This window comes from Cavia porcellus, unplaced genomic scaffold, assembly GCF_034190915.1.
Source record: "Cavia porcellus strain 051 isolate PalLab524CR breed Dunkin Hartley unplaced genomic scaffold, mCavPor4.1 scaffold_6, whole genome shotgun sequence".
Taxonomy (NCBI): Eukaryota; Metazoa; Chordata; class Mammalia; order Rodentia; family Caviidae; genus Cavia; species Cavia porcellus.
Genome location: NW_026947489.1, coordinates 37,161,877 through 37,185,756, shown reverse-complemented (window position 1 = coordinate 37,185,756; position 23,880 = coordinate 37,161,877). Strand labels below are relative to the sequence as shown.

At 38.2% G+C, this 23,880-nt stretch overlaps 1 protein-coding gene across 2 annotated transcripts in view; it reads left to right on the top strand.

Moving 5' to 3' along the window:
* The first annotated feature begins 5,136 nt into the window (after positions 1-5,136).
* Katnbl1 (katanin regulatory subunit B1 like 1) overlaps positions 5,137-23,880 on the top strand; it is a 42,824-nt gene continuing 24,080 nt past the window's right edge. Inside the window, exon 1 of one of the 2 annotated variants that reach the window (XM_003475657.5) lies at positions 5,137-5,311. The gene's annotated coding sequence lies outside the window, so the exon portion shown is untranslated. The remainder of the gene's footprint in view (positions 5,312-23,880) is intronic. The other variant, XM_063250331.1, reaches the window with a different exon arrangement.

The window sequence follows — 23,880 nt, the reverse complement described above, 5'->3', positions numbered from 1 at the left end:
CCAAAAAGAGTTGGGATTGTTTAAACTGCTTATTGCATAAATAAGTGCATACCAAATACTGCACATTACATTGTTTTTTCACTTAGCCTACTGTGGATGTCTTCTATATCTGTCATATAGATACGATCTCTGTTATTCTTTTTCAAGGCTAAATAGTCTATTCGACATTAGCCCACAACTGATGGGCATTTAGCTTGTACCCATTTTTCACTGTTGTGGAAAGTTGCTGTGAATATCCTTAGGTACGTATCAACAGAGTTCTGTGGGGAAGTCATACAATCAGGGTAACATACCACAAAACTGATGCAGTTTAAGACATTGAGAGGTCCAAAGTAGGCCCTTTGAAATGCAATCAGTCATTTATACGTCCTTGGATTTACTTTAGTAAACTTTTAAGTTTTCAGTTCACCTTCTCCCCAGCTGTTGAAGTATGGCAGAGACCTGCAGATGTATCAGAAATAAACTGCTTTCACAACAGAATCCCCAATAATTCAACACACCTCTACCACTTCCATCCCCACCCCAGAAAAATTCAAATAAAATTGCTGCTACAGCCACCAAGCAGTGCATCAGTATTGCGATAGTGTTTAAAACCAATCATGGATCTTGTAAACCAGGAGCAAGATTCGCTCATTTCCCCTGTTCTTGCCTTATCTGAAACTGCATTACTTCCTTCCACAGACCGCACAGGAAGCTGGGGATTGACTTCGCCAAAATCAGCTGCCTGGCATTTTCCTAAGATGCTGAGGCTGGATAGTGGAGGGACGGACAATGTGTGGTTAGGTCTGCTAAAGCGTTATCCTTTAGTAGACCCAGCATCATCTGAGTTGCGCATCGTGCAAATGGCAAATGCTGCAGTAAATGCAGTGGTTCCCTGAACCTCTGGTCCGAGCGCTCACACCTGTGGTTCCTGTCCGCAACTCTCCCATCTTTCCCTTAGCCACTGTGCACTCTGGTGACATCAGTCCTTTCAGTATCTGACTTAAGCATCACTCTCCTGACCACTGGTCTCTTTTGTCCCCCTCGTTGCCTCTGAACACTGCCACTTGATAATTCTGGGTCTTTACTACCTGCCAGATACCCACACATAATTTCAGTCTTTGTCTGTACCCTCCAAAGCTCTCTTAACGTCACTTAGATCAGATGATCCATGATCATGAGGCTTACTCTCCACTTCCCCGCCTTGTCTGAAACACCAGGTCACATAATCGTGTCCAGCTTGTCAGACCAGCTCCTGATGATCAATCACTAGATGACTTTCTGAATGAGTTCCTGTTCTCAAGGGATCCCAGCACCCTGACACACTGTCCTGGAGTGAATCTGCTTTGGAGAGTGGGCGTAAAGCTAGCAGGCTCATTCAGCTGCCTGTTTGCTCAGGAGGAAAAGAGGAGGCTTAGGCTCCCTTGGCGACTGTTCTGTGTGAAGGTCCCTGGTACACACACTTTGTACATAGGCACTCATTTAGAGATTTTAAATATATGTTAGGGCTACATCTTAAAAATATTTGTATATGTTTATGATACATAAAAAATATTCATCCTGGGCAACTGGCACATATCACACTTTGATCCTTTACACCTCCCCATTTCTCCCTCCTGTCTCTCACAATCCACACATCCCCTTCCTATCTCCACAGCATCTTTCTCCCTCTTTTGTATCGTCTTTCTTTTATTCTGCTCTTGAAATTATTTATACTTTGGATTTCTCTTACAAGAGTAGCCATGTGATATTTAATCCTCTGGCTCTGATTTATTTCACTTAGCATTATGGACTCAAAGTCCATCTGTTTTCCTACAAATGACTCAAATTTATCCTTCATTATGGCTGAGCAGTAATCCATTGTTATATATATATATACCATAAGTGAGGTTGCACTTTTTTAATAAGAAAAATCAAATTTTAGCCAGGCATGGTGGTGTATGCCTGTAATTTTAGCATTTGGGAGGCTGAGACAGGAGGACTGCCATTAACTGCAAGGCCAGCCTGAACTCAAGGCCATCCTAAACTACATAGTGAGATCTTATCTCAAAAAACAATTAAACCTTAAAGTATCAGTGGATTTTTCCTTGCTAAAGTGGTAATATATATATTTTTTCAAAACAAGATGATAGGAATTTAACAATGGTTGTTATATTGCATACTATTATCTTCAGAAGAGTTGTGCAGGTTAATAGATACAGGAATAAAACAAAACAATAAAACACTGGATTTCAAAAACAAGACAGAAGGAAATTTCCCACAGTTGCTACAATGCATATTGTTATCCTCCAAAGAGATGCTCAGACTATCAGCTTTAGGTCTGCAAAGTCAATCAAACAATACAAACATTAAAAAAGTTATTTCTTTTTACTTTAGTTGCTATCATTTCTGCCTCATTTCCTCTGAGTCAGCCTGTTACTTGGCGAGGGTGGTGACAGAGGGGCACTGTTCTTCTTGTCCCCCAGCCTGTGCACCAGCTGGCTCACAGGAAGGTGTAGATTTGGCTTCTTGATTCTCCTCCTGGCCTGCATGGCTTGGTAATAGTTTTATGTATTTCAAAATTAGTAATACAGAGGTAGCTTGCTTTTTTTATGTTAAAGTACCTTTTAAATTATCCTTATTATCTTAAATTATCTTTTGGTACTAGGAATCAAGCTCATGACCTTATGCTTGCCAGGCAGGTACAATGTCACTGAGTTATTTCCCTGGCCTCTTTTATGTTAAATTATGAGATCTGAGAAGCCTGGCTCCACTCATCACACCAGTAGTGAATCTCAGAACCTGAGTCTGGAAAAGAAGCTTTCTGAGATTCTGTGTGCTAACATGCTCCAGAAATGAAAACTTTTGAGGTTCCTTCCTGACCTGCAGGCAACCGGAAGCCATGATTTAGCTGAGAGTCTTCTATGTCGACACACTGGATACCCTAAGTCCTGGGACTCCGTTACTTGCCTTACTATATCACCCATCCTCCTTTGTAATAAGGACCATGGCTTGCTATTTTTACTGTCTTGTTCCGATGAGAGCCCAGCATTGTTTTTCATAATAGTGGGAAATCAATAAAATCCTGTTCCTGACAATGAAGAATAGCTTAAGAGAAAGTGATTTCATTGTATAAACTTTTATTTTCTTTAAAATAACACAGCTACATAATGGAGGTCATACTCGGGAAACAGTCTTTGCTGTACAGCCCTGGGAGCCAGGGCTGCACCCACTTTGCTCACTTCCCCAGCTGGAGCTGCTATGTGACCCCACATGTAGGCAGTGTCTGCTCATGCTTGCTGCAGTTTAAGAAGCTCCCAAAGGCACCGCTCACACAAAATATCCTAAAAATTTCCCCACGGCCCTAAAGTGCTGCCTTAATTTTCACTATTAATTAATTTTTTGGATTAATTAGGGATCCTGTTACTATACTCACCTAATGACAGGTTGGCTCTGATTAGTTTGTCTGGCAGATACTCCATTTGATTGAACTTCCACAGCACTTAAGAAATGCTTTTAATAACTTTATAGCTGTAATGTGTGGGAATGACTTCTTCTGTTTCTTCAAGACATGGTAAACTATTTTCAGCTGTCTCCAACACCTGGAAAAATATCTGCCTGGACTTGGTGGAGGATGGGTCCTCAAACTGTGTCCCTGGTACATAGGGGCTGTCGAAAATACTGTTGAAGTGAAGCAACCACTTAGGCAAGCCCCAGGGAGTTCTGAAAGGACCTAAAAAAAGGGCCACTAATACATAGTCTGTCATCGAGGAAGTTTTTGGTCAAAGACCTTTATCAGGGACCCAGCCAAGAGCCCTACCTGCCTGTGTTAAGGGTACAGCAAGAAGATAGAATAAAAAACAGAGACAAATTACTAATAAGTGACAAGTGACTGGGAAGTCATCTCCAAATAGGCTAAAAGAGTGACACTCCTAGACAGCTACAGTGATGGGCGGGGGTAGTGAAAGATTCAAAGGCGGCAGAAGACTCATAGGTTGATGATTCAATGGGCAGGTATTATCCTGGAATGACAAGAAGGCAGAGATGATCTTGTGTTAAGAAGGATTTGCCCTGGAGTGCTTTTTTCTAAATTTAGTGGAAAGTTTATTTAATTTCTTAATTTTAGTCTTAGTGGGAGGAAGAGGATGGCTCATTCCTAAAGAGTCAAGGGGAATCTCAACTGGGTGATACTGATAATCCCAAGCCTCCATTTTATCCCTTAGGGAAGTATGCAAAATTAGCCATTGTGAATTTGTGATCCACAACAGGTCTTGTTTGATCAACTTCTGCAAACAGGGAGATAAACTTGCTTCTGTTACAGTTTGTTCAACCATAACCAGTGACTTACATAAAAGCTGAGTAGGCTCTGGCTCCCACAAAATGAAGAGAACTGTCTTCAGTAGTTGTATCAGGAACAACGCAATAGTCATCTAATCTCAATACTCTAGTGTTCCCATCCCAAAGAGACTGAATGCAGTTCCTGAGAACAGATCCTGCATCATATGCATTTCTTGTGTTCTTAAAAAGAGTCTAACCTGGGGGGTTGGGGATTTAGCTCAGCGGCATAAGTTCCTGCCTTGCAAGCAGGCAGTCGTGAGTTCGATCCCCGGTACCCATAAAAATGGGGAAAAGACCAAAAAAAAAAAGAGGCTAACCTGGTACACAATAGAAACTAAACAGCTAATGACTGATGACAGCTAATGACTGATGATGCAGTACTTAGCACACGCCACGTGCTCCACTAAGCATTTTATATGTACTACTTCATTTAATACCCACAACTACACCAAGAGGCAGATGTACGATTCCATTTTATAGATGGGGAAATTAGAGCTCACAGGAATTCTTGTGACTTGCCCAACGTCACAGAGTTTCAGAATCCACGCTTTAACGTATTATGCCCAAGTGCATTAAAATGGAGTGAATGAATAGATCTCCTCCAGCACCATATTTTTGCATTAGACTGTTTAGCTGATACACCGTGGCACAGGCTCCTATTTGACAAGATTTTTCCTTCTACATACACAACTCACCCTCACTTCCTTACTGGTGTTACTCGAGGCGCAGCAGTTAACTGCTGGGCGGCCCTTGGCCAGCAGAGGGCTCTGTGACCACACTCTCTCTTCCTCCCCCCGCCTCCGTGCTACGCAACCCGTGAGAGGGAGATGCGGAGCCTGCGTAGGGCGGGGCCTGCAGGACGCCGGGGACGCTATCCCGGCGGGCTGCGCGCGCCGCTGTGTTTGAATGGCTCTGAGTGCAGTCAGGCCCGGGAGCAGAGGGACGCTCTAGGCTGCCGGGTGCGGCTGGTCAGCGCCCGGGCTGGGCTGAGGCGGCGCGGTACAATGAGGCGCCGGTAAGTGACGGCGAGGCGGAACAGGCCCTTGCCTGCCGCTGCTTCGGCGGGCAGGGCTCCCGCGGCCAGGCCGGCGCCGCCCTGGGCCACCTGCAGGCCCCGCGCCGGCCCGTCCCGTTGCCTGCCCGGCCGACTGCGGGCTTCCAGGCTGCGGGCTGCTGGCGGCGGCCCGGGCCGGGTCTGGGGCCCAGCGTCCGGGCGGGGAGGGCGAGGAGGGCGGGGACCGAACCGGCTGTCACTGCGCTCTCCGGCCCGGAGTCGGCGTCTCTGCCCAGGGGACGAGCGCCGGAGATGGGCTGGCAGGGACGGGTTTCCCGAAGGCCGCCGGGCCGGCCCGTCCCGGCTCTTCCTATTTCCCGACGGGTCCTGGGCTCTCTGACAGATGAGCTTTTGTTTCGCCGGACAAAAACTTGACATAACTGCCTAAGAATTGTTTATTGCAACTTAAAAGCCCTCATTGTCCCGAAGGGTTGTCTGTAATACACCTACGCTCTTAAATGAGATATTCGGAGATCACAGAGTTGATTCGTTTCCTTTTTGCTTATAAAGTTGCTTGAAAACAGAGGTGTGTCATTTCCTTTACAAATTTGAAGAAATAAAATGGAAGGCAAATTCTGTAATAATTACCAGGTTAGCGCTTGCAAAAAATCTGAGGACCGAGGCTACCTAATAGCTTAAATTTGTGTAAAAGAATCATCCGACTTTTTTTAAAAGCTAGTTTCAGACTTGAATCAGAATTGGGGCTTTTGCTTCACTATCTACTGGTATAATAATGAGTAATGTTTTGTTTTCTTTTTTATGGTCATAAATTTGGGGTTTTTTTAACTTACAGAAAATTCTCCAAGTTCATATTGCCAATGGTAGGACTGTTGAATCTGAATAGATATGATAATGAGATAATTATTCTTAACTTTATTGTAGTTCCTGTGCAGTATTGTTTTAAGAGCTTTCCTTTTGCAGATAGTGTTGCCCAGAGGAAACGGAGGCATGGGGAAGTGAGGCAAACTTGTACAAGGTTATGCGAGTAATAAGTTGGGAACCCAAGAGGCCGCTCAGTTTTAACTTCTACTTTGTTACCTCTCTTACATGTAGTTCTTAGCTTTCATTTCACCTCTGGAAATATGTGAGTGTGCTTTTGCTTACATATAAATTCATACACCCTTCAATTGAGTTCTTTGCCCATGTTGATTGTACTTGTATTGTGGGGGAAATCTATTGAATATTTTAAGATAAATGAAGTTTATAAGATTCTTTGTGTATGATGTTCATAATTTTAATTCTTTTGTATCATTTCCTGTCACGGTAGGAACAGTCATTAACCTATGTATTTAAAATATATAAGTATGTGATTATACCTTAACGTTTTCTTTTTTAAAATTTGTATCTGGAATGAATATATTTAGCTACAGCTTCAGACGGGAAATGTAGTTCAAAAGCAAAATCATAGGAAATCACCAGTTTATACTTATTGATGGCAGAACTTTTAAACTTTGGTCATTAGTTATGAAAGTTTTGATTGCCTCTATGTCCAGTACAGTACTAGTTAGACCCAATTGGCTCTACAAAAGAAATGTAGGCAAATCTTGGGAAGGTTTAGTTTGGGATATGAGATTAACCACCGAAAATGTATGTGACATTGCATAATTAATACAGTTAATATATGCTGAACTAAGTAATGTTTCTGCAAACAGCCAACAAAAGATTTATGAAGGACATTGAATAGGTAGATGGAGAATTTTAGTGAGAAAGCTGTTAAAAGAGTTGGAATTAAGAATAAAAATAATGTTCCTTGGGAACAGCAAATCTGGCCTGTTTTGAAAGCTCCAGTTGAGTAAGACCATGTGAGGCAAGGCTGAGGAGTGCTGGATAAGATCCATGTGTTAGCTCTGAGTAGAAAGCAAGATATGGTTTTGGAACTTTTAAAACTTTAAGTCAGTGCTTCTCAATTGAGAGCATTAGTCCCCTGAAGGGGACATTTGGCAGTGTCTCACGGGGAGTACAGGGGTGCTCCTGGCAATCTCCTGGGGAAGAGTGAAACCACTGAAATATGTTGGAATGCTTATGATAATTTTTATTTTATGGATGTAAACTGAAATAGACACATATTGAGATGTTAAGAGTTCTGTGTCTGTCATCTTACACTTTCCCTAAAACTCATACTATTCTTTTAAATTTTTTACATTTATTTTTTATGCTAAACTTATTTTCCCAAAAGGTTTAATTGTTTGCCTTTTAAAATAGTAATATTTAGATTTGTTAGTTATGAATCTACATAAGAATGGGAGGGCTAGTGTGATTTTTTTTTTTTAATGTACCCATTGCTACAATTTTACAAACAAGGTGAATGTAACTTACTCTTTTTTCAGGGGAGTACAAATTACCTTTAAAATAATGCTTGACTAGTAACAGAATGTGTCATAACATATACTCATCAATGTTTTATCAATATTAGACTTGATTGCTATTCTTTGACTCCTCCAAGGTTAATTTAATTGCTGTTGTGACAGTATTATAAAGCACAGCCTGAAGGGCCATGGAACCATATTTAGGTCACAAGGACTGCATCCTTATGCAGGAATAGGTTGGTGGTTATATATGATAAGGTTAGATCGCAGCTGTCTTGCTGGCTCTTTCCAGTATATATATTTTCTTCCTCTGTGTTGTGATATAGCAAGAAAGCCAGGTGTGGTTCTTTGATCTTCCCAGTTTCCAAAACTTTAAGGAATAACTTTCTTTGTAAATTACCCAGTAACTAATATTCTGTAATTGCAGTGGAAAATGGGCTAAGATATCGATTATATGAGTTTCATTTGGTGCTTTGTGGAAAATATTTTTAGGAAAGCTTTAAAAAAACCACCTTGAGTCTATTACAAATTTTAAAAATCAGATAGAATAAATTTGACTTTTATTTACCACTTTCAGATATTGTACTAAAAATTTCTTGCTCATCTCGCCAAAGTATTTTCTCACTAACAACTTTGATATCCATGAGCCTAGGAAAAGTTACTATTAAATTTACCGTCTTGTTTTTGAGGCCTGATGAATGTAGAGATAGGCTGAAGAGTGTTCTGAAAGGTCTCCCTAGTTGATTCCCTTTCCTTGTGACCACCTCTTCTCTTCAGTTTTCTGTGCCTGAAATTCATTTTGTCTGAAATAGGACACCTAGAAAACTGCCGCACACGAATGAGTCAGGAGATGTCCACTTAGCAGCCCCTCTTCTGCCTGGTGTGTTAAAGACTCTCTAGACTTTGTCTGACAATGGGAAAATCTCTGTTACTCAAGTCATAGCTTTGAAGCCTGACTCTTCTACCAGTAACTGAGTATGCTTGGGCAGCTGACCTGCATTTTCTTGGGTGAGGTGCTTAATCTCATCTGTAAATTGATTTTGTCTCCAGGGTTCTTTCCAACTCTGAGAACCTGAAATTCTCAAGGAGAGATTGCTGGTGAGGGATATATTGCTCTTTCACATTTAGTGTGAATTAATTGCAGATGCTTTCTTCTAAAGGCATTTATAAAAGCTATTCCAGTGTTGTAGGACTGGGGAAGAAATCAGAATGGAATGTAAATGTACTGGAATAGAATCAGGAGGACAGGGAGGGACTTTGTTTTGTCTAGGGATGTTTCCCCAGTGCCTAAATGGTAATTAACCCATGATACGCATTTAATATTTGCTATGTGAATGGATAAATGGGTTGTTTTTGGGTTAAGACAAGTTTGCTGAAGTAGTGCACAAACACTCTTAAGTACCTGGAAAGAATTGAGAATGTAAGCCATAGTACAACCTAGGCCTGTGTTATAAAAATATTAATCTTGTAGTGAAGTATTCATCGTTCACTTGGTTCCCTTTCAAAACTATTAAGCAATTTCTGCCCTGTCTGCTTGTCCCAATCACAGAGTGCAGTTTTGTCCGTCACCAGATATTAGTGCCTATTTGGCATTTCTTTTTTTTTTTTTTTTTTTTTTTTATCGGTACCAGGGATCAAACTCACGACTGCCTGCTTGCAATGCTTATGCCCCTGAGCTAAATCCCCAGCCCCTTCTGTTTGGTATTTCAATTTGCCTTTTATTCATATATACAGAAATCTATGTTCTGCCCATTCCTTATACTGCTTAATATTGTCATTAACAGTTTATTAGTGTACTTGATTATATGGATTATAATTTGGCCTTTCCTCCATGGAAGATTCATGGCACAATAGTTGAAAACTAGCACTCTTGGCCTTTCTGTTTCAGCCATGCCAGCTTCACAACTGGTATATAAATAATTGCCAAGGGTAGCTTTTCATTGTATGATTCCTGTACATAGCTGCTCATAGTCTATTTTGCCTGCAGATAAAGTTCAGATTCCTGACCCAGTATCAGGGACTTCCACATTTAATCCAGTCTGCTTTTCTGGTCTGTTCCCCAACAGTGACTTGTACTAATAATTATTAATTACTGAATAATTGATGCAGAAAATAAGGAAACAAAAAGTAGTGAGTGAAGGGGATTAAAGAAAAAAACAGCTGTTATATACTTGTACCTACTCCACAAGATGAATGTAAACTTTGTAAACTACAAATCTGTACTAATAAAATTAAAATAAAAAAAAGAACAGTGAGAAAGTATGTTTCCAGTTGAAGAGAGGCTGGTGGACTAATTCTTGAGAAGCATTTGTAGTGTGGCATTCATTATTTGAGTGAATTATCAGTTCACTAAAAAATAGCATTATGGACATGAGTCCTTTAAACTTCGTAAAAACTTTTTTTAACTCCTTGTTAACGAATCTGTGTGGAAACTAAATAATCAGAAGGAAATTAAACGTGTATTTAGTGGCATGCATTTATATTTATTTAAATAACTACCTAATGGGACTAAATCATTTTGTGCTCACAACATTGTTTGAATGGTTTATCAGTCCGGATGGACTACCTTATTTTGCAGTAACAAATAACCCCCAAATCTCAGTGACTAAAAGTAACAAAGATTCATTTCTGCTACCTTCATGTTGCAAAGCAGTTGTCTGGGAGGGAGCTCTTTGTTGTCCTTGTACAGGAATGGAGCCTTCACCTTCTGCCCTGTTACCCTAATAGAGGTAAGATGGTGAGAGTTAAACAGATAGACTATTAAAGACTTTTGTTTGTAGTTCATTGGCCAAATCAAGTCAGGTGACCATGCCTAACTTTAAGATGATCTGTAAATATAAACCTATCACGTCTGAAAAGATAACGCAAATATCATGGCACAGTTTTAATGTTTTGCTATACTTGGTAACCCACATTACCATTTTTAACTAGTTTTGAGTTCTCTTAGTATTCTTTCCTGGCTAACAGTTATCTCCTGTGGTTGACAGTGCTTAACTGTGTTCTGAGTACCTGAGTTGGTTACCCTTTTACAGCAGCCACCTCTGCATCCACACTCCCACCAACTTTTGACCAAATGTACCTAAGAAAAAAGTGTCATATTTAAGGAAATCATTTCCTTTACTTTGAATCTGCTTGCTAATAAATTATAGGTTTGTTTTATTTATTTATTTATTTTGTCTTTTTGAGACAGGGTCTTGCTGTGCAGTTCAGGCTGACCTTGAACGCACTTTGTAGCCCAGACTCTGGTCATTTGCAACAGTCCTGCCTCAGCTTCCAGTTTCCTGAGTGTTGGGATTATGGGCATGTTCCTCCATACCTAGCTATAGATTTCAAACAATTTTTATTTAGTATAAATTCTACTTCCTCTGAGTCATTGATCGGCTCAGTCCAACATATGTTTTGAATACTCTTTACTTTTGTAAGTAAACATTTAGTGAACTCATTATTAAAGAGTCACTGGGCAAGTTTTATTGCATTAGAAGCTATTACCCTCTCTAAGTAACTTTGCTTTAAACCTCTGTCTTCTGTTTAATGGTTTAATCTAAACAACCATATTCCCCCTAAATTTTTAGATAAATTCTCAGGGACATTAACTATGTTTAACATACTGTATTATTATTGCTTATTTGTCTCTTCCTACTGTCAGTATTGGGAAGATATTAGAGCATTTCATGTAGGGCTGGGGATTTAGCTCAGTGGCATAAGTGGCTGCTTAGCAAGTTTGAGGTCTTGAGTTCAATCCCTGGTATCAAAAAAGAGGGAGGGGCTTTTGGCGACTGCGGACACGGAAAGATCCAGCCATGCCAAGGATGTCCCTTCTCCTTGTCTAAAGCGTGTTTTGAGCTGTTTCTCCTCACTCCAAATCCCTCAATAAAATGATTTGGACCCCCCCCCCCAAAAAAAAGAGAGAGAGAGAGGGAGGGAGGGAGGGAGAGAGAATTTCATAACAGGAAAGCTTAGGAAATTTGAGAGTATGAGCAGGAATATGTAGGAAACTACTAATGGCTATGACATAGCTGTATATAACACCAGTTTTTCTTTTACTTTAGAGCAGTTGCTGTTTTGAATTTTAAAGTTTTCTAGGTATTTTGTATTTTATATCATTAAGAATTTTATTATTTACTGTAACAGAATCTACAAATCTAACAACTCACTATAGTTTATTAATACAATGAATTGTGTCAACCAACTTCATTAATGATCTTTGTGTACCACTGAATAATGGCTAACATTTACAGGATATTAAACCATTTTCCAGATGTAGCAAGTGAATTATTTAATCTTCATAGCAGTACTATACATATAGGTTAAACTGGGCATGGTGGCACACGCCTGTAATTCCAGCACTTCCCAGGAGGCCGAGGCAGGAGAATCATTTCAAGTTTGAAGCCAGCCCGAAGTGCATAGCAAGACCCCTCTCAAAAAAAAAAAAAAGGTTAAGTCACTACACTAAAGTCACTTAACTAATGTATGATTACAATAGCAATGAGTGCAATCAAACTCAGTGAATTTGACTGAGATTTGGGTATGTCATTGCTACTATGTAACGTTGGAAGTGGGAAATATTGAGATGTTAAAAACAGAATTTCAGCCTGGGTCTATTGAACCTAATCTTTAAGATACACCAGCCTTTGAGGTAGTGTTTAGAAATTGGACAACACTAAATGAGTCTTTAGTTTTTTAGCTGCATCTGTAATTCCAGCACTCAGGAGACTGAAGCAGGGCAATCAAGGAAAATTTAAGGCCAGCCTGGGCTACATAGTGAACTTAAAGCCAACCTGAACTACAAAGTATGAACCTATCTCAAAAAAAGCCAAAAAAATTTTTTGACCAGTTTGTAAGTTTTGGTATCTACTAAATAGTGAGCCTGAAACTTTCCAGAAGGCTAAGACGGCAGGAGGAGCCTGACAGCTTGTATAAATTAAGCTCTTAACTCCCATAAGCCTCCTGTTGAGAACACTCACACATACACCATTGCATACAAAGGGCATCAGACACCACCACCCTGGTCTGCATAGCCAGACACACACAGCCTTAGTAGGCACGGTTGAAATAATACATGTTCCAGAAGTTTTGAGAAATGTTTCTGGAGCATCCAGGACTGAAGAGTGGATGGATTTCCTGGAGGGAAAAGAGTGGAGCCAGGCATGGTGGTGCTGACCTATAAGCCCAGCTTTCTGGAAGGTTGGGCAGGAGGAGCACAAGTTTGAGCATAGCCAGAGCAATTTAATGATTTAGGAAGGCATTGTCTCAAAATTTTAAAAAATTGTAAAATACTGAAGATTTAGTTCAGTGCAAAGGCCCTGTGCTCAATCCCCAGTATTTAAAAAAGGAATGTGGGGCCAGGGAGGACATATTTTCTTGGTTTTGTCAAGCAGGTACCTAGTGCTCATGGACTCATGTGAAAAACCATAGATGACACTGGCCTAGCCCTCACCTCCCCTTTTTTTGAGGTATACTGGAGAATGAACCCAGAACCTTTAACTCTGGGCTGTATACCCAGCCCTTATTTTTTTTTGAGATAGGGTCTTGCTAAGTTGCCCAGGCTAAGTTCCTTTTCAGTCCTCCTGCCTCAGCTTCCTAGATGCTGAAATTGCAGGTATGTACCACTGTGCTTGCAGCTAAATTTATTTTAATCAGGTTTGCGAGGTATTATTTCTCTGAGTTTTGACATGCACACAGTTTGTGTAATCACCTCCAAGATCAAGGTACAGAACATGTCCATTTATCTGAAGAGTTTCCTCTTATGCCTTTGTAATTAACCTGTCCCTGCCTCTAGACCCAGACAACCATTGCTATTTTTCATACTTACATTTTTGATGTTTTAGAATGCTTCAAAAGAGAAGTTGTTTAACCTAAAGCCTTTTGAGTCTGGCTTCTTTCTTCTTTCGCTTAGCATAACATACTTGAGATTTGTTCACGTTGTTGTATCTGTAGTTTGTTTCTTTTATTGCTGATAACTTTAATAGAAAAACAGAAAATTGATTTAGGAAAACAGACATTTTAACTGAGGTGAGGTGACCACATGTCTTGATTTCTTGGGACAAACCTGGTTTGTGCCTATTGTCCCAGCATAATTTTTAATAGCACTTCTTTTATCCTCAGAAATGTTCTGGTTTAAATGATAAATTTAGTCTAAATTGAGAGCATAACAAGATGTGGCCATCGTTGACTTGCTTGTTCAGTTTGCTTTCCAGAATTCTACAGTCATATATATTTATAGTTTTATGTGAATGTCATGAGAAGTAATAACTGTAATAACATATATAATGTCATTTTGATTTTTCAGCACAGTATTCACATTTTGCATTTGAGAAAACACTGAGAATAGAATAAATGACTGACCCACTTTGACTTTCTATTATCTCGATTTGAAGCCCTGTATTACTCTCACCATCTTGTTTTTGACTGAGGTTCCTCTATTCTGTTTTGCTGGATAGTATCAGGTTTGAAAGTTTAGGCATCAGCTGAGAAGATAATGAGATTCATTATAACGCCCATTCTCGTTGACTTTTATCTACTTTTGAAGACCTACAATGTCTCCAATGTTTTGGTTTTGTTGGTTTTGTTCTTTACTGTTTTGTTCAATTGTATTATAACTAATGATATAGGCAATTCTATTAGAGATAGCGGGAGGCATTATGGTAACCATTGTTGACCATCTTGTATTATGTTTTTACATTATCTATTATTTCCACCCTTTTGACTTGACCGATTCTGTTCTGTTATGTCACATTTGGTTTTACTCTCTTCCAAAAAAGCAATAAGAACTGTGGAAGCAATGAAACCCAAACTGTGTAATAGTCATTGTACAAAAGAGAGGAAAAGAAAGTGCTCAAACTATATAACTGCATGTATATTTAAGTGTATAAGATAGAAAATGATATCACAGAGTTTTATTGGATCATTGAACAGAACTGTTTGCAGTATCATTGTTGGAATGTCCACTCCACAAGCTTTAATTTTGTGACTTGAACAATTATTTCTAAGATGGCAATATGTAATCCATTAACTAGTGATTTCCTACTGTTCATTTTTTTTTCTGTAAATCTGTATAACTTGTACCCTTTCACTGTTTTTTTTCCTCCTTAAATAAAATTAAAAAAAAAAAGAATAAATGACTGCCAAAAATCATGAATTACACATTCGAGTTGTCTGTGCAGCTTCTTTCTATAGTCAGTACTCAATCTGTCATGTTAATTAGAAGGCAGCATGGCGAATTGGTTCAGAATGTAGGTAATGAAAACAAAATGCCTGGAATTCAACCCTGAATCTTACCACTCTGTGGTGGTTGTTGTTGACCTCAGGGTCAGTTAATCTCTTTATGCTTGCTTTGTTTTCTTCACCTGAAAAAAGGAGAAGAGTATGCCTGATACTTGATAAATTTTTGATGAAGGTTATTATTTTAACAGTAATGTTATTATTTAACTCTGTTGCTGTGAGGCCCCTCCCCCAATAAAGCCTCTCAGCCTATCAAAACAAAAAACCAGCTAGGGCTATTTTGTATGCTCTCCCTTCTGATATTTAAAAGACAAATTGCCAGGCATCGTGGTAGATGCCTGTAATCCCAGCACATAGGAGGCTCACACAGGAAGATCACTATGAGTTCAAAGCCAATCTGCACTACATAGTAAGATTCCCATCTCAAAAAAAAAAAAAATTGCTTTTAGGACTCAGGAGAGAAGTCAGTAGTAGAACTCTTTGCCTAGCTTGTACAAAGTCCTAGGTTTAATCCTTAGGCATTGCCAAAATAATAATAGTTTTAGCCTTCATAATAGTTTTAGCCTTCAATAGTATGGTACCCAGTTATGAAGGTCTTCAATGTTTAGTTTAGTTTTGGTATAGTAGATCAATTCCAAAAACTATGGTGGGCAAGTTTGGGAATTGTAGAGTTAAATAAAATTATGTTGCATTTCTTAGTGCCTTTTTCAGTGTATTTAATTTCCAAGAAATAGTTTAACTTGCATCATACAATTATTTGAGTAAAGCATTCATTAAAATGTATGTGTATTCTGTAAACAATTGAGGAATTTTGTAGTACATAAATATTGTAAGCTGATGGATGATTTATAGGGATCAGGTGACTATACCTCAGAAAAATCAAATAATTCCTACAGTAATATAGGCTTGAGGTAATGGAGCTGTAGTTCTGACAGTGGAAAAAGAAAGATCAGAGTGGATATATGAAATGCTCTAAAGGAAGATTTAGGAAGACTTGGTGAAGAAAAAAGAAAGAAGAAGAAGACCTGGTGATTTGTCTGAAGAAGGAAGGGGGAATGAAATAACTCGCAGGCTTCATCCGAGAGGATTTTGATGTCAGCGATCTCAAATGAAGTAGTTAGGAAAGGGGACTGGTTGATGTTGAAGAAAATTGAGCAGGTGGTTTTGGACTGGTAACAAGGATCTAGCAGTGGCAGACCAGAAAGCCAAATACAATGATGTTAGGGAAGAGCCTGGGTCTAAAGAAGTAGCTGAAGATGTGAGAGCATATTTCTTCAGTTTTGAATGTGCAGAGTAGAGTTGCTAAGGGAAACAGGATTGGGAATGGTAACGAGAGTCAGCATTGCTGTGAGTGAACAGTCCAGGAAGAGCAGTTAGGTCAGGAGGGAGCTCACTGGTCGGAGAGGCCTAACTGCCCTTGAATGTCATCAGCAGTGCTATAAAGGCTCCCATGTAGTGTTAAATTACATTGTATGTGCAGCTTTTTCAGATTAGAAGACAAAGTAAAAGCAAGATTGTCAAGGGTTAAAGACAAATTGGAAGCTAAAAAGCACTTATTGTAGAAATTTGGCAGGGAAGGAAAATAGAAAGAGTATAGGATGTGATAGAGGAAACCTGAGTGTGTTTGAAAGCAGATGGGAAGGAATCAGTTCAAAGGGAGAAATAAATGCAAGATAAAACAAAATGCTTGAGAGCAAAATCTAAATTGAAGTGAGAAAGCTAGAATTAAAGTTGTCCTAATTTAGAAAAAGTCAAAATAAGTTGTTCTTATGAAGCATTATCTCTATATGCCACCATTTCCATCTTTTTTTTTTACTTTTTTGTTATAAGGGAGTCATATCCTTAAGCTACTTTATAAAATAATGATCTCATTAAGTTAAAGTGTTTATATCTTCAGACTATAAAGGTAATTCATTTTCATGGTAGAAAATATGGAGGGCCCTGTAAATGACTGAAAAAAATCACCCATAATTCCACCAGCAGTACATAATTACAGTTAATATTTTGTTAGATTTTTAAATTTCTAAATTAGATTTATTTTAATAGATACATAAAAGTATAAAAATATACCTATTAATATTGACATTTTGCTACATATAAACATTGTGTAATGTTGAAGCTGGGTTAAACATATATGTCTCGTCGGGCATTTATGTTTTCTTTTTGGGAAGAAAACCATTCAAAATTCTTTCATTTAACTATTGAGATATATAGTATATAATTGTGGGTAGGTGTTTTTTTGGTTTTGGTTTTGGTTTTTTTAGTCTTTTTGAGATGGAGTCTTGCTGTGCAGTTCAGGCTGACCTTAAACTTATTTTGTAGGTCAGGCTGTCTTGAATTCACAGTGACCCTCCTGCATCAGCCTCCCAAGTGCTGGGATTACAGGCGTGTGTCACCACATCCAATTTGTAATATATGCTTGTTAAATATAGATATCCTGCTGTGCAGTGACACACCAGAATTTCTTACTCATCCCTAACTCAGTACCCACTGATGAACCTTTTGCTACTCCTCTGTAGCTAGCCTCTGTTACCTACCATTCTACTCTCAATTTTTATGAGATCAGTTTTTTAGATTCCACATATGAAGGATGCCATGTAATACTTTTCTTTCTGTGCGTGGCTTATTTTATATACTGATCTCTAGGTCCATCCATGTTATCACAAATACAGAATTTCATTTTTATGGCTGCCTAGTATTCCAATATGTATATGTACCACTTATCCATCAGCTAATAGATGCAAGTTGTTTCTATTTCTTAGCTATTATTGAATGATAAATGCAGGACTACAGATATCTCTTTCATATAATAATTTCATTTTCTTTATATACCCAGTAGTGGGGATAACTGAATCATATGGTAGTTCTATTTTTAATTTTTTGAAAAATCTCTATACTGTTTTCCATAGCAGCTATACTAATTTACCTTCCCATTAGTTTATGGTCTTCAGTTGTCATTTTATCAGATATTTGGCTTGAATACGCTTTTTAAAGTTTGGTTATTCAGGACTGAAATGTTGAACAGTTGAAAATGAATGGATTTAGTTAATGAAGACAAAGACTTGGCAGAATGGCACAGGTTGTGTGTTAGGCTGTGGCACTAACTGGCTAAATGTCATTGTAAATGAGTTACCTGAGCTCCCCAGGTTAAATTTAAAAATTAGCTGAAGCTTTAAGTTTGAAAACCTCTTTATTTCTTACTTGTATATTTTATTATTATAGTAGTGATTTTTTTATTGTTTTCATCTTTAAGGCCCTTAAGAGATAGCCATGTACACCCTCTGTGATAAGGAGTGACTGGTGGTGACTTGAGAATGAGTTTTCATAGACAACCATGTTGCTTTTCAAGAAGAAATTGCCTAATGAAATCGCAAGATTAAATACAGTGTAGTTAGCTACCATTTACTGTAGAAAGTTAATGTAAAAGGAAAGTTTAAGTTAAATGATCTTGTGATATAACTCAAGACAGAAGTCTAAACATGTTTCATTCCTGTATGATGACTTTTTTATGCTGTTATGAGTAGGTAGGAAATGTCGGAACACTTACAGCTCTTTAAGTTCTTGAGTTGGCAAGGATTGGATTGGAATAAAGCCTTATTAGTCACGCAGTAGAAAATGGCTACTATATAAAAAGAAAATGCCTTTCCAGATCCTTCTCTCAGGGAAATACCCATACAGTGCTATCCTCAAGAAAATGTACACAATATCTCATGTTTGGAATATTTATAAGTAAGTATATTGATTCCCTTCTCAGTCTCCTAGTTCTTGTTTTTATTCTCTTAGGATCTTATTTCTTATGTTCTTTATTCATTAAAAGATTATCTTTTCCAGTATCTATAATCACTGTCTTCAACTCCTTTTTAATAACATTTCAAATTATTCTTCTTGTAAATTATCAAATAGAATTTCAAGGTACATTAAGCTTTATTTTTTCTTTTTATTTTATTGGTAACTTTTTATATATACATAATGATAACATTCATCACAGGGAATTTGTACCTATACACAGTATGTCTTGATCTTCCATCTGCCCATTCCCTTGCCCTCCCTTAGACCCCTCTTCCCCTGTTTATATACAAAAGTTTTGTTTCCATTTTGTCCTTAGGTTCTTTTTTTCTTGTCTCTTCTTTCTTTTCCCTCTTCCCCTTTCTTATTCCCCTTCTCATTTTCTTCCCATTTCCTAGTATCTTTTTTTCTTTTTGAGACAGAGTCTCGCTGTGTAGTTCATGCTGGCTTTGAGCTCACTTTATAGCCTAGGCTGGTCTCGAACTCGCAACAAGCCTCCTGCCTCAGCCTCCCAAGTACTAGGATTATAGGTGTGAGCCACCATACCTGACTCCCAGTATCTATTGTACACTTTGGTCCTTATTTATATTTTTGGTTTCTCATGCCAGAGAAACATGGTATTTATTTATTTATATTTTATTTTTGTCTTTTTTGAGACAGGGTCTTGCTATGCAATTCAGGCTGGCCGTGAGCTCACTTTGTAGCCCAGACTGGTCTCAAATTTGTAACAATCCTTCTGCCTCAGCCTCCCAAGTGCTGGGATTACAGATGTGTGCCACCACACCTGAATAACAATATGGTATTTAAACATGCATTACTGATTCATTTTATTTAAGAATGTAATCTCACGGTACATCCATTAACCCAGAAATGTCTCAGGATTATCCTTTCTGGCAGAATAGTACTCCATTGCATAAAAAAAAATCTTTATTCATTCATCAGTTGATGGGCTGTTTCCAAGATTTAGATGTTAAAAACTGTGCTCCTTACAGATATGGGTAGGCATATATCACTGTGGTAGGATGCTTTTAATTCTTTGGGGAAGATAGCAAGAAAGGGAATAGCTAGGTTGAATAGAAACTCCGATTTTAGTTTTTAAGAACTCTATACTGATTTCCACAGTGGTTACACAGTCTACACTTTCACCAGTAATGGGGAAGGTTTCCTTTTTCTCATCGTCCCCATCAGCATTTGTTACTGGTTGATTTGTTGGTAGCAATCATTCGTTCTGGAGTGAGAAGAAATCTCAGTGCTTTAATTTGCATATTGACTGACCAGATATGTTGAACATTTTTTCATATATTTATGGTTTCTACTTCTTAATCTGAGAAGTGTCTGTTCATTTCCAATGCCCATTTTTGGACTGGGTCTTTAACCTGGGAGAGAGTCTGACTTTTTAAAGTTGTTTAGGTAGGTATTAGGTATTGTAGGTATTAGTTTTTGTCTGAGGAGTAGCTGTCAGAATTTTTTCCCACACTGTGGGTTGTATCTTCACTCTTGTAGTTTCTTTTAAGATGTGATCCCACTGTTGATTCTTTATGATAGTTTTGTGTGGTTCATAAAGTCTTTGCCTACACACCAGTGTCTTTTAAGAGTTCTACCTAGTCTATCTTCTGGTAGATTTAGTGTTTTTGTCTTAATATTTAGATTTTTGACCCACTTTTATTTTGGTTTAGCACATGATGAAAGATAATTGGTCTAATTTTAATCTTCAGCATGTGGAAAGCGAGTTTTTCTAGTACCAAATTATTAAAAAGACTATCCTTCCGGTGAATGTTTGGTCCCTTTGTCAAAGATAAGATGGCTGAATGTTTTGGAGTTGTTTCTGTATTCTCTAATCTGTTTCACTGAACCTCAGATCCCCCCTCCCCCCCAGTACTATGCTGTTTTTGTCCTAGTAGTTTTGTAGAATAATTTCAAGTGAGGAATTTTGCCTGTCTTGCCTTTGTTGCTAAGAATTGCTTTTACTATTCTAGGTTCCTTCTGGCTCCATATGAATTTTAGGATTGTTTTCTCTAATTTTATAAGATATACTGTTGGAATTTTGATTAGAATTGTATTAAATCAGTGTAATAATTTTGGATGTTTGGCCATTTTCACTATTTTGGTTCTGCTTACCAAGAACAAAGGATATCTTTCTATTTTCTGATGTTCACTATGATATCCTTTTTTAGAGTACTGTTGTTTTCAATATGAAGGTCTTTTACTTCCTTCCTTAGATTGATTCCTAAAATTTCATTTTTTTTTATGCTATTAGAAAAGCTATGGTTTCCTTAATTAAGAGCTTTAGTTTCAGTAACACTGTTAAGTGCTCTTGGGGGGAAAGAATAATTCTTTATTATTGCCCAAGACAGATACTACCAAATTCTTATGTATAAGAATAAAATAGAACTTGTAGTACAGCAGAGTTTTATCATTACAATTTTGATAACTTCCTTTTTAAAAACATTGTTGAAGCACAGTATACATGCCATAAAATTTATAATTTATGCTGGGCATGATGGTAAATGCCTGTAATCCTAGCACTTAGGAGGCTGAGGTAGGAGGATCGTTGTGAGTTTTGAGGCTAGTCTGGGCTACAAACTGAGCTCAAGGCCAGCCTGAACTGCATAGTGAGACCTTGTCTCAAAAAAAAAGAAAATTCACAATTTATGGACTATGTGAATATATAGACTTGTATAATCATCTTCAGTATAATTTTAGAACATTTTCTCCACCCCACAAGAAAACACTGTATAAACAGGCACTTATTCTCACCCCAATCTGTGGCAAACACTAATCTACTGTCTATAAATTTCACCTTTATAACATTTCGTATCAGTGGAATCATGTGATAATGTATAGTCTTTTGTGTCTGGCATCTTTGACTTACCATGATTTTAATACATCTTCTAGATTTATCAGTACTTAGTTATTTCTGTTATTGTGTAGTGAGTGTTCCTTACTGTATATCTCATTTTATCTGTTCACCAGTTGATGGACATGTAGGGTATTTATACTTTTTTCATTGTTCTGAATGGTGTTGTGAAAACTTGCGTGCAAGTCTTTGTATGAACATGTTTTCTTTTCTTTTGCATAAATATATAGAAATGGAATTGCTAGTAATATGACAAATTTATATTCAACATTTTTTGGTCATTTTCCTTTTTATTGGTACCAGGGATCGAACTCACGACTGCCTGCTTGCAAGGCAGGTGCTTATGCCCCTGAGCTAAATCCCCAGCCCCTATATTCAACATTTTTAAAAACTGCCAAACTTTTCCAGAGTTAGCTGTACCATTTTACACCTCCATAGCAATATATGAGTGTTCTAATTTCTCTGCATCATTCTCAACACTTTTGTCTGTCTTTTACAGTATAGCCATTCTCGTTGTGAAGTAGTATTTTATATGGTTTTTAATTTTATTTTATTTTGGTTTTTTTGGTACTGGGGCTCGAACTCATGACCTTGAGCTTGCCAGGCAGGTGCTGTACCATGGAGCTATATCCTCAGCCCCTTTTATTTGGTTTTGACTTGGATTTTTCTAATAATTAATGATAATGATGTCATTCATAAAAAGTCACATTGTTGTCCTGCAAACTGGGGCCATGTGCAGGCTGCTGAAGGGATAGTCAGATGCCAGCCTTTTCTTGCCAGTCAGTGCCATTCACAGACTGCAGGGGAAGAGAACACGAAGTCAACAAGAAGCAAGCCCTCCTTGAGAATCAGCACCTTGCACAGGCCATTGTGGGGACAGCCAGATGTCAGCCCCTTCTGGTGTGCAGGCTGAGAAAGGAGAAGAGCCAAAACACAGACACACACACACACATACACACACACACACACACCCTCTGCCATAAGCCACCAGCTGATCTAGAGAAACACTGGCTGTGATGGTGGCTATTGAGGTGCCATACAATTTAAGGCTTGCAGTGTTTAGTGTTTCACTGACTTTGTAGGTCAAAAGCCAGTGGGTCTGATCATCTATTCAGAGATTGGCAATAGACAATTTAGCACCTATTGGGGGATCTCCTGAGGGTGGTGGCCACTGTTGATTCCCTTTTATCTTGCTTTGAAGTTCTGTATCATTTTTTTGTTTAGTTGGGTTGGGTTTTGTTCTGTTTTGTTTCATTTGATTTTATTGTATCCGATGGCATGCACAGGTATTTCAAAGATAACAAGATATATTATGGTAGCCATTTTGGATTTGCTGTTATTTTACTCTGAAGGCCTGTATTGCAGTCATTGTTTTGTTTTTATTGGTTGTATTCTGTTCTGTTTTGTCTGATTTTTTACTATGTCTGATGGTATCCATAGCTATTTTGAAGACAGCAGGAGGCATTATGGTAACCATTGTTGATTTCATATTGGTTTGAAGTCCTGTGTCACTTACACTGTTTTGTTTTGATTGGCTTTGCTCTGTTTGGTTTTGCTCGGTTTTATTCTCTTTAAAAATTAAAAAACTTTAAAAAGTTACATTCTTTAGAAAATTGATATAGCCGTGAAGAAAGTTTTTCCTATATGAAAGGCAAACAGACTTATCAGTAAGTAATTAAATATTATCTTTTAGAGGGAAATATGTTCGGTAGACTTAAAAGTTGGGCATGGTACCAGCCTGTAGCACATCACAGATGAATGAAGGAGGATCATGAGTTCAAGGCCATCCTAATCTGTGTAACAAGAACTTGTCTCCAAAACAAAACAAAAAATGTATAGTATTTATGTACACGTGCACATGCATGTATGTATCCATTCATTTTCTCTGCTATAATATAATAAAATATTTGAGGCTAGTAATTATAAAAAAAGGAGATCTATTTAACTCACAGTTCTAGAAGATGAAAGTCCAAGATTGGGTGGCCCCTTTGGTTCAGCCTCTGATGAGGGTCTTGTAGCGGTTTCACAGTGACAGGTAGCTTCACAGTGGCTGAAGCAAATGTACAAGAGTCACATGGCATGACAAAACCAGAGGAATTTAAGGACCAGATTTCCTCTTTTTCTAGCAACTCATTCTCATGAGAAGTAACTCACTGTATGAGGTCAACATTAATCCCTTTTGAGGATAGTGTCCCCATGGCCTAATTACCTTATACAAGGATTTCCACCCCCTCAACAATGCTGCACAAAAGACCAAGCTTCCAGCACATGAACCTTTGGTAGATATATCCAAATCATATAAGTGTGTGTATGTCTGTGTAAAATAAGCAGAATTGATCTATGGATAAAGGATTCGAGTA